General features: G+C 47.9%; 1 long non-coding RNA gene across 2 annotated transcripts; it reads left to right on the top strand.

The window, feature by feature from the left end:
* The first annotated feature begins 101 nt into the window (after nucleotides 1-101).
* Nucleotides 102-9,026, top strand: LOC117796286. Of its 2 annotated transcripts, none has more exons than XR_004620664.1 (3): nucleotides 102-331; nucleotides 3,936-4,002; nucleotides 8,642-9,026. It is a non-coding gene; the product is annotated as an uncharacterized LOC117796286 (long non-coding RNA). The 2 variants fall into 2 exon arrangements; XR_004620665.1 differs by having other exon boundaries at nucleotides 102-382.
* The last annotated feature ends 680 nt before the right edge of the window (nucleotides 9,027-9,706 follow it).

The raw sequence follows: 9,706 nt of genomic DNA, 5'->3' as shown, positions 1-9,706 counted from the left end.
ACTCTCCCGGCTCGGGCCCCGCCCCCACTCCCCCTTCTCCGCAGCCCGCTTACCCCCCGCCCCCAGCCTTACGCGGACTCTCTTTGTTCCAGAGCCTCCCGCCCGGGTCCCCGGAGCCGCTGACTCAGCGGAGTGGAGCCAGCCCTTGGCGCCCCCGCCCCCACCCCACTCTCCCTGGAGACCCGGAGGCTGGCACCCGGGGAGGTGGGAGGTGCGAGCGCGCCGGCCCAGCCCTTCTTTTGTTCCCTAGGACATTCCTTTGCTCCAGCCCTCCCAACCTGGAGAGTCTGCGGTTACTGTTTCAGGTTATGTTTCGGGAAACTGACACCAAGTAAGCAGCCCTGAAACCTGGCTCCCGCCACGTCCTAGTTGTGGGTCTTCCGTAAGTCCTTCGACCTCCCTGAACCTCTGTTTCCTCACTTGTAAAGTGGGAGCCAAAATGCTGATATGGAAGGGTCCCTGTGAGATTAAATGCGAAAACACTAATATAGAACTGCAGGCACAAAGTGAACGTTAGATACTTGGTTTTGGAAGGTCTCCACTGGTAAAAAGCTAACATTTCTGTGTTGAGTGCGCCCCTCCCTCATCCTACTTCGCAGGGACAATTTGTCATCCCTCTAGGGCCTTTGAACTCTCACTTTCTTAATGGGGACCCTCCCTGATCTCTAGGGTACACCCACACCCGCATGGAGTTATTCTGTCGCACATTTCCCTAGCATACGGTAATTTCCCCTATTCAAACACTTTTTTTTAATGAGTTATAGTTTACTTTTGATGAAATGTACAGACAGAACTTACACATGCAGTTCCACGAGTTCTGAGAAATGAAAACACCCCTATAACCCACATCTCTATCAAGACAGAACATTTCCTGCCCCACAGAAAGTTCTCTTGGAGTTCCTTCTCAGTGAATCCCACACCCCACCCAGGCAACCACTGTACCCACTTCTCTCACCCTTGGTGATTTTTCCTGTTCTAGAACAATAGAAATTAAAGCATACAATATGTTGTGTTTTTTCTTTTAAAGTAGCCTCTGCCCAGCCTGGATCTCCAAAAGCAGGGCTTGAACTCAGGACCCTGAGATGGAAATCTGAGCTGAGATCGAGTAAGAGCCTAGCTAACTGAATCACCCAGGCGCCCCTAGAGTATGTTTTTGGGTTTGTTTGTTTGTTTTGAGTCTGGCTTCTTTCATTCAGCATAATCTTGAGATGCATCCATATCTTTTCTCCTCTCTTCCTTCTCCTCCTGCTGCTGCTTCTCCTTCTTTGAGAGTCATCCATATTGGTGTGTGTATCAGTAATTTTTAAAAGTTGATTGAAACTGTTGAGTGGTATTTCATTATGTAACTATACCATAACTTGCTTATCCATTTTTTTTTCCTGTTGATGGACAGTTGCATTGTTTTCAGTTTGGGGTTGTTATTAACCCCAAATTTGTGTAATATTCTTATACAAATTTTTTTGTGGACCTGAGTTTTTATTTATCTTGGATAAAGGAGTGGAATTGCTGGATCGTAGATTTAATCTCGCAGATTTAGTCTTGTAAGAAACTGCAAAATAGTCCTCTAACGCGGTTGTAGCATTTTACATTCGCGCCATCAGTGCACGAGCAGTTCCGTTGTTCCACACCCTCCTGGGCCTTTGGCATTGCCAGTCTTTTTACTTTACTCATTTAATGGATGTAGTGTATCTTTTTATGGCAATGACTTTTAAAAATAATAAATCAACATTTTTAAAAAAATGATTAATGCAAGTATACTATTCTAAAGGTACAAAAGGCTATTCAGTAAAGAAGAGGCCGAGGTCACTCGATTTTTCTCCCTACAAGGTATCAGCCTTAGGAGTGGCTTTTGTCTCCATTCAAATTGTTCTTTTTGACTATCTTTTTTCCACTAGAATGTACAGGCCTCAGGAGGCGAGGGATCATGTTCACGGCTGTGATCTGAGCTCCTCTCCAATGCTAATAAAGGCCCAATAAATATTGTTGAATGAATGCCAGGCACTGTTCTAGACAAGACATCATAACCTATTAATTATCTATCCCATTTTGACTCAAGAGGGTAGCAGAGTCCCTTTAGGGGAAGCCTGGAATTAAGTGATATCAATAGAATTTTGTTAACTGAATGCATGTTGATGAAGGAGACCCCCGGGGGTTCTTGCAGGCAGTCCATCACTTCTTATGTGTCAGGCACTGTGCAAACCAAAAAATACACGTGTTCTTTTGCTGCCCAGCATTATTTCTCCTTTAAGGTAAGAGGACCTCAGTTTTCCTCAGGGGAATGGTCTTCCTCCACTCAGCCCGCACTTCCATTGGCTCCAGGTGAGCAGGTGACTTGAGCTTCACCAATCGGGGCGTCTCAGCGCCTTGGCAACACTGATTGGTTCAGGGATGTGCCCACGGGGCAATCTGGGCCAATGAAAGCCAGCCCCGGGCTTGTGTTCAAACTGGTGGGTGAGCCGGCTCTCTTCTTTCTCCTGGACTTGGAATTGTGGGGCTGGAGACCTGTGAGAGATGAGATCAAGGGAGTTTTATGAATGAAGTTAGGCAGCAAGGGCTAGGGGTGAGGTCCCGGCAGAGGGACACCCTCGGTCTGAAGAAAAACAAGAAGACCAGTGCGGTGGCTTGAAAGAGGAGGACCCTTCACTGGGTCAGACAGAGGCCAGAGCTTGAGGGGCCATGCGGGCCACAGACAGGGATTGGGATTTCACCTGAGAAGCTATTGGAAGGTTTTGAGCAAAAGAGTCGTAAGATTTGATTCACATTTTTAAAAGATCATTCTGTGGAGATGAAGCTGGAAATGAGCAGGGGCATAGGAAGAAGGGAGGCCAGTTAGCAGGCTGTTGGGGCCATCAAGCTAGAAACCACAGACTTTGGGCTGGGGTTGTAGCTGTGGTGAAAAGTCGAGTGATTTAGCATGGCTTGTTTGGCAGTGGAGTCAGAGCAAAAGAAAGCAGAGCCTATAGGTTGTCTCTGATGACAGTATTTGAACCACTAGATCCAGCTATGCCTGAAGCTTGCAAGATCTTCCTCCTGGACTTTTCAGTTATAGGAGCCAATGAATTTTTTTTTTTATGACTAAAGGTAGTCCGATTTGGGATTCTGTCGTTCAGAAGTAAAATGAGTCATGGCTATGTGTGTTATTTTATTGATCCTCAAAGCAAATCTTTAGGATTGCTGCTATTACCCCAATTTTGCAGTTGAGAAAACTGGAGGTTAGAGAGGGAGAGTGAATTGCCCAGGGCCATATAGAGATTAAGTGATAGAGATGGGATTCGGACAAAGTCACTAACCCCAAAGCCTGGGAAATTAACCCTACTGAACACAGATTATAAACTACACCCACCCAGCCCTGCCTAATATCATCTTTCTGACTGGCAGTCAGTTCCTTTTGCTCTACCCTAAAGGAGAACCCGAGGCCTTTGAGTTCCATGGTGTGGCGTGAGACCTTGTGCTCCAAAGGACCCTCAAGGGATCAGAATCCCACTTACCTTTTTACATGGTACTTCTGCAAAATGAGAGGCATCTTAAAGTTCTCAAGCAAGTTCTTAGTATTGACCCTGAGTTATACATAGACCATCTTCGTGTATGTGAGAGACTCAAAGAGCACATGTATCAGTATTGGGAACTGTGATGTATGATAGGACTGATTCTCTTAAAAGAGGCAGAAACTGAGATCAGGGATGCCTGGGCGGCTCAGTTCGTTAAGTGCCTTCCTTCAGCTCAGGTCATGATCCCAGGGTGCTGGGACTGAGTCCCGCATCAGGCTCTTTTCTCAGTGTGGAGCCTGCTTCTCCCTCTGTCCCTCCCCCCATTCATGCACACTCTGTTTCTCTGACAGATAAATAAATAAAATATTAAAAAAAAAAAGAAACAGATCAAATAAACTGAAGAAAAATCATACTAGAAAACTCAAAATATACCACTATTGATTTCAGGTATGGCTGGATCCAGGAGCTCAAATGACATCTTCCATTCCTCTTGCTTCACAGGTTCTCTGTGTGGGTAAGTATGATGTCCTCCAGCAGTCCAAGTGTTAGCTTAGCAACTTCAGGAGGAAAAAGACAATTTCCTCCAAAAGCTCTGGGAGAAAATATCTCAGGAGGACTCTAATAGACCAGAGAAAATACCCATTCTTTCTCTGATCCGATCACTGAGATTAGACAAATAGGATACGTTGCTGGGCAGGACATGGTCATGCCCACCCCCTATCATCAGGAATAGGTAGGCTAGAATCAGTATCAGTCAAACCACATAGAATGGTTCCTTATAAAAACAAGGAGGAGGGCGCCTGAGGGGCTCAGTTGGTTAAGCGACTGCCTTTGGCTCAGGTCATGATCCCGGGGTCCTGGGATCGAGCCCCACATCAGCTGCCTGCTCAGTGGGAGCCTGCTTCTCCCTCTCCTGCTCCCCTGCTTGTGCGCTCTCTCCCTCTCTCTCTCTGTCAAATAAATAAAATCTTAAAAAAACAAAGAGGGTAGGAGATATATAAATATATTACATATATGTAAATATATAAAATTGTATTTTTTATTTTTTGTATGTGCACAGAATCTCTGGTAACATAGTTCTTCTGAAGCAAAACAAAAATGGCTCGGGACAAAGTACATACTTTTGTACCAACTGAGTTTTTCATTTACCCATGTACACATATTAGCCATTACAATTTATTTTCCTTTTTCTTTTTTTTTTAAGATTTCATTTATTTAATTTATTTGAGAGAGAGAGCATGAGCACACGGGAGAGGGGAGAGGCAGAGGGAGAAACAGTCTCCCCACTGAGCAGGGAGCCCAATGCCAGGCTTAATCCCATGATCCCAGGATCATGACCCAGGCCGAGGGCAGACGCTTAACCGACTGAGCCACCCAGGCGCCCCGCTTGTATCATTTCTATGTGCACTTCCCCTGGTTTCCATGCTGGTGATTCAGCTTCCAGTGCCGCCCACGGCTAGGAGGAGAGAGCCGGCTGCAGACTGTGCAGACGGCACTCGGCTACTGGGGCACTTTGCCCTCAGGAGAGCTGGAAGTGCCCAGGAGTTTAAGTTCCTGCCCTGGCCCCATTCCCACCCCCACCGTGGCGTGCTTTAGCCAGTGACTGATCAGAATGGAAAGGAAAGCCCGGCTTCATTGCTTCAGGGCAAGATGACACAGGGGTTGTACTTGGACCCCAGCATTCCCAGTTCCCACGGGGATCAGGCAGAGGCTACCCCCCTCTGGGATTTTGTCTGAAACCACATCTTTGCTTGCTCTCTTCCCCATCCCTGTCCTGCTTCCCACAATCCCTTACCAGCTTCTCCTGGGGGGCATTACTCAATATATCACCTGTACAAGAATCTTCATCTTGGGCTCTGCTTCTGGAAAAAACAACCTATTCGTTTGCTTTTATTAAAATGACATTTATTTATTTATTTATTTGGTCTATTATTTAGTTAAATAAGTAATACAGACATTTACTATCCCTGTCAAATTCAAATAAAATGGAGCCCACAGCAGTGTTTAATTTCCAAATCCCAAGTCCATGGCTCCCTGAGAAGGCGAATTAGGCTATTGGTTCTAGGCGCGTCCTTTCAGACCTTCGACTGTGTGTTTTCACTCAGACTTTTGTGTTTTGTCTGCTTGTTTTCTCATAACTGGGATAGTTCTGCGTGTTTCATTTGGCAACGTGCCTTTTTTCTTGAAGAATCTGTCTTGAATGTTTTTCCGTGTCAGCACATCTAGTCCAGCCTACAGGGTGACCTCCCTAAACTGCCTGTGACGTGAAGCTGCTCCCTGCTTAGAGCCCTTGAAGTAATGTTTCCCACAGCCCTTGGAATAAAACCCAAGCCCCTGACTTGGCCCTGCCCACCACTGCCGCCTTGTCTCCCCTGCCTGCCCACTATTGCTCCACGCCGGACTCCCCTGGTTGACTTGAACATGCCATATACTCTACTGCCTCAGGGCCTTTGCACAGCCCACTTCTTCTTTCTCGAATATTCTTCTCCCTTCCTCTTGGCCCAGCTAACTCCTACTTACCCTAACTGCCTACTTAGCTTTGAGGTCCCAGCAGAAAAGCCTTCCCCGAGGCCCCAGACTGGGTGACATCTCCCACCATAGGTCTTTATAGTGCACTGTATTTTGCCTTTGGAGCCCTTATAAATAATTAATTCCTCTTATCATTAATGCGCATGGGTCATTATGCTGCTAATGAGTGAATGAATTATCCCTATGACTCTGTTTCATGGTTTTCTCCCTGACTGGAGTACACGCCCCACAAGGGAAGACTCCCTTCTGTCTTGTTTGCCCGCATCACTAGTGACTGGCACAGCTCCAAGCAAGAACGAGAGGCTCAGCGGTTGTTGAGTGAGTGGAAGGAAGAAGTGAAAGGCCATTAAGGAGCTTCTCTCAGTTTCCCTCTCTCTGGGGCAGCCCTGTCTCTTGTCTCTGCTGTGCTCTGGGGCCTCCTTGCTTCCCCTCTCTGCGGCCAAAGGCTACCACCCATGGTTACTTGCTGTTCTTCCTCACGTTGGCCTCGCCAAAGGGCCTCTCTCCTCCCTCGGCCAGTACAGTCCCGACTCTACACCAGGGCCTTTCCACCCTGGAGTCCACCACCAGCCAACCGTGGCCTTTGGGTACCTTTGCTCAAGTTCTTGGGAAAGAGTCTTCTTTGGCTCAACACAACCACAAGACTGGTTTCCCTCAGGCCAGGGATCCATCCTGGCCATTCCTCGCTGGCCAGGTCAGCCTTAGGAGGGACTGCGGGAGCCGGGCCAGCTTAAGTCAGAAAGGGAAGTTGAATGTGGCAGGAAACTTGACTGGCATTTTTGCCACAAATGTAAAAGGGAACCAAAAATACAAAGGACTTTATTGTTTTGTTTAGTTTCCGGTTTAAGAAAATCTAGATGGCCGCTACCACTGTCTAGATACATTTTAGTTTGCTTCGTCACATTCATAGAGCCATTTGGGGCCATCTGTCCAGCTCTGATGGTCTGGGAACTGACCCCTACCATGGACAAATGTGTGTACGCACATATATCCTCCATCCCAGAGGCCAGAGCTGATGGGTCCTGGGCTGAAAACCTGCCTTAAACTAGGTCAGTCAGAGTCCTTGGGCTGAGAATTTGGAATTTATCACAGAGCTCCAGCAATTTACCGCCAGATGCTGAGGAAAGCAAGAAGGAGGAGGAGGAGAGGAAGGAGGAGAAGGCAGACAACAGAGAGAAAAGAGAGACCAGACTTTCATTCACTCAGTAAATATTCACTGAACGGGGCACCTGGCTGGCTCAGTCAGAAGAGAGTGCGACTCTTGATCTCAGGGTCATGAGTTCGAGCCCCATGTTGGGCATAGAGATTACTTTAAATTAATTTAGGGGCGCCTGGGTGGCTCAGTTGTTAAAGTGTCTGCCTACGGCTCAGGGTGTGATCCTGGCGTTCTGGGATCGAGCCCCACATCAGGCTCCTCCGCCGGAAGCCTGCTTCTCCCTCTCCCACTCCCTCTGCTTGTGTTCCCTCTCTCGCTGGCTATCTCTCTCTCTGTCAAATAAATAAATAAAATCTTTAAAAATAAAATAAATTAATTTAAATAAATAAATAAGCAACAGCAGTATGTCAGGCACTATTCCGTGCGCTCAGGATACATCTATGAAACACAAAAGCAAAAATCCCTGCTCTCTTAGAGGGTACATTTTGGTAGGGAAGAGACCATGAGGACATAAGTAAGAAAAATAATGAGTGGTGGTAGGAGCTAAGGAGGAAAAAGAACAAAAGCTAGGAAGTGGGGGAGGAAGTGTAGGGGCAGGAGAGGGCAGGGACCGAAATGGTAAAGATCTGAAGGAAGATGGGGCGCCTGGGTGGCTCAGTTGGTTAAGCACTCTTGATCTCAGCTCAGGTCTTGACCTCAGGGTCAAGAGTTCAAGCCCCATGTTGCGCACTATGCTGGGCGTGGAGCCTACTTAAAAAAAAAAAAAGATCTGAAGGAAGAGGAGGCTGTCATGTGGCCCCTAGGGAAAGAGGAATCTAGGGAGAGGGAGTGGTAAGAGCCGAGGCCCTGAGGAGGAGCGTGCCGGCTGAGCTCTGTGGCAGCAGCAACATGGGGAAGGGGACAGGAGTGGGAGACGCAGGCAGAGAAGCCGCAGGGGCTGGGTCTGCAGGGCCTTGGGAATGAGAAAAGCCACTGGGGAGTTTAGAGCAGGAGTGGCACGGTCTGAATGGCCAGGGGTAGCATCTGGGGTCCCCTTAGGAGGCCACGGCAAGGTTCCAGGCCTGAGGCGCCCGTGGCTTGGACCTAAGGGCTAGCAGTGGAGTTGGTGGGAAGGGTCAGCTTCTGGACGTATTTTGAGGGCAAAGCCAACAGAACTTGCCACAGATTGCAGAGAGGTGTCGGAAACAACAGCTAAGGCTGTCTCCCGTGGGGGGACTGGCAGAGCCCCCAGAAAGGTCCCCGGGTGACGGCCAGCGGGCCGCTGCAGACAGACGGGTGGCTTTGCTGGTTTCTGGATCCAGGGCCTCCTGGCCACAGATCTGGGCCTGGGAGCCCATAACCTGCATTCAGATCATTCTTAACAACCTGCGCTCCCGCCCTTTCTGTGTAAGCTAATTTGAGCGGGTTTCCATCCGGAGCAACTGAAAGACCATCCCCTCCTGATGTGCCCCTGCATTTCTCATTTCAGGGACCTGAAACCTTGTAATTCTTCATATATGTGTCCGTCTCTACCACCGGCCCCTGAATTCCCCAGGGTCAGGGACGTCGTTGTCCACATCCCCATCCTCAGGAGCCGGCGCAGGGCCTGGCTTAGAGAAATCGGATGATTGCTGCCCATTCGCCGGACTCCAAAATAGAAGGGATCCCACGTGAAGAGCGCTTCCTTCCGACCACAACCAAAGCAACTGTACTTTTTCTCTTTAATATACCAGGCTTCCAAGTAGCTTCCCTCTGAGACCAGGTTTTCTGGTTTAAAAAAGTGAGAAGAGGGGCGCCTGGGTGGCACAGCATTTGGGCATCTGTCTTTGGCTCAGGGCATGATCCCGGCGTTCTGGGGTCGAGCCCCGCATCAGGCTCTTCTGCTGTGAGCCTGCTTCTTCCTCTCCCACTCCCCCTGCTTGGTTCCCTCTCTCGCTGGCTGTCTCTCTCTCTGTCAAATAAATAAATAAAATCTTTAAAAATAAATAAAAATTAAAAAGTGAAAAGAGTTTGAAAAAAATCACTGTCTCCTCCCAGGGGAGCGTGGCAGACTGTACACACTTGGTCTGTGTTCCTTCTGAGGAAAAGAAGAAAGCCGATTGAGCTGAGTCTACACCAGCGAGGGCACCGCGGAGAAGCAGACCGCACAGCTTGGGGACAGTAGAGCCGGGCAGCTCTGGTCTCCGCAAGAGGGGGGCCGGGCACAGGAGACTTGCTGAAATGCTGTGTTGGGTGAGTAGACCTCAGCTCCCTCTCCTATTTTTCATACCAGCGACACACCATCTTCAATCTCTGCTTCCCAAAGTTGAATTTTGCTTCGAATTTTTGAACGTTTTTTGTACCAGTTAACTATTTTCGTGTCCTCTTTGAAATTGTTGGTCAAAAAGAGGTCAAATGAATAAAACCTTTTATAAGGACAATAGTAACCTTCAACAAATCTGAGCAGTAAGAATTATTCACATAAAGTCTTTATTTGAGCCATAAAATTAACGTCTTGGAAGCCCATGTACTTTTATATGAAATATCAGAAGTGATATTCTGACCCAAAATAGAA

Source organism: Ailuropoda melanoleuca, chromosome 2 (genome assembly GCF_002007445.2).
Source record: "Ailuropoda melanoleuca isolate Jingjing chromosome 2, ASM200744v2, whole genome shotgun sequence".
Classification (NCBI taxonomy): Eukaryota; Metazoa; Chordata; class Mammalia; order Carnivora; family Ursidae; genus Ailuropoda; species Ailuropoda melanoleuca.
Note: the sequence above shows the minus strand (reverse complement) of the source record. Positions and strands in the feature narration are given on the sequence as shown.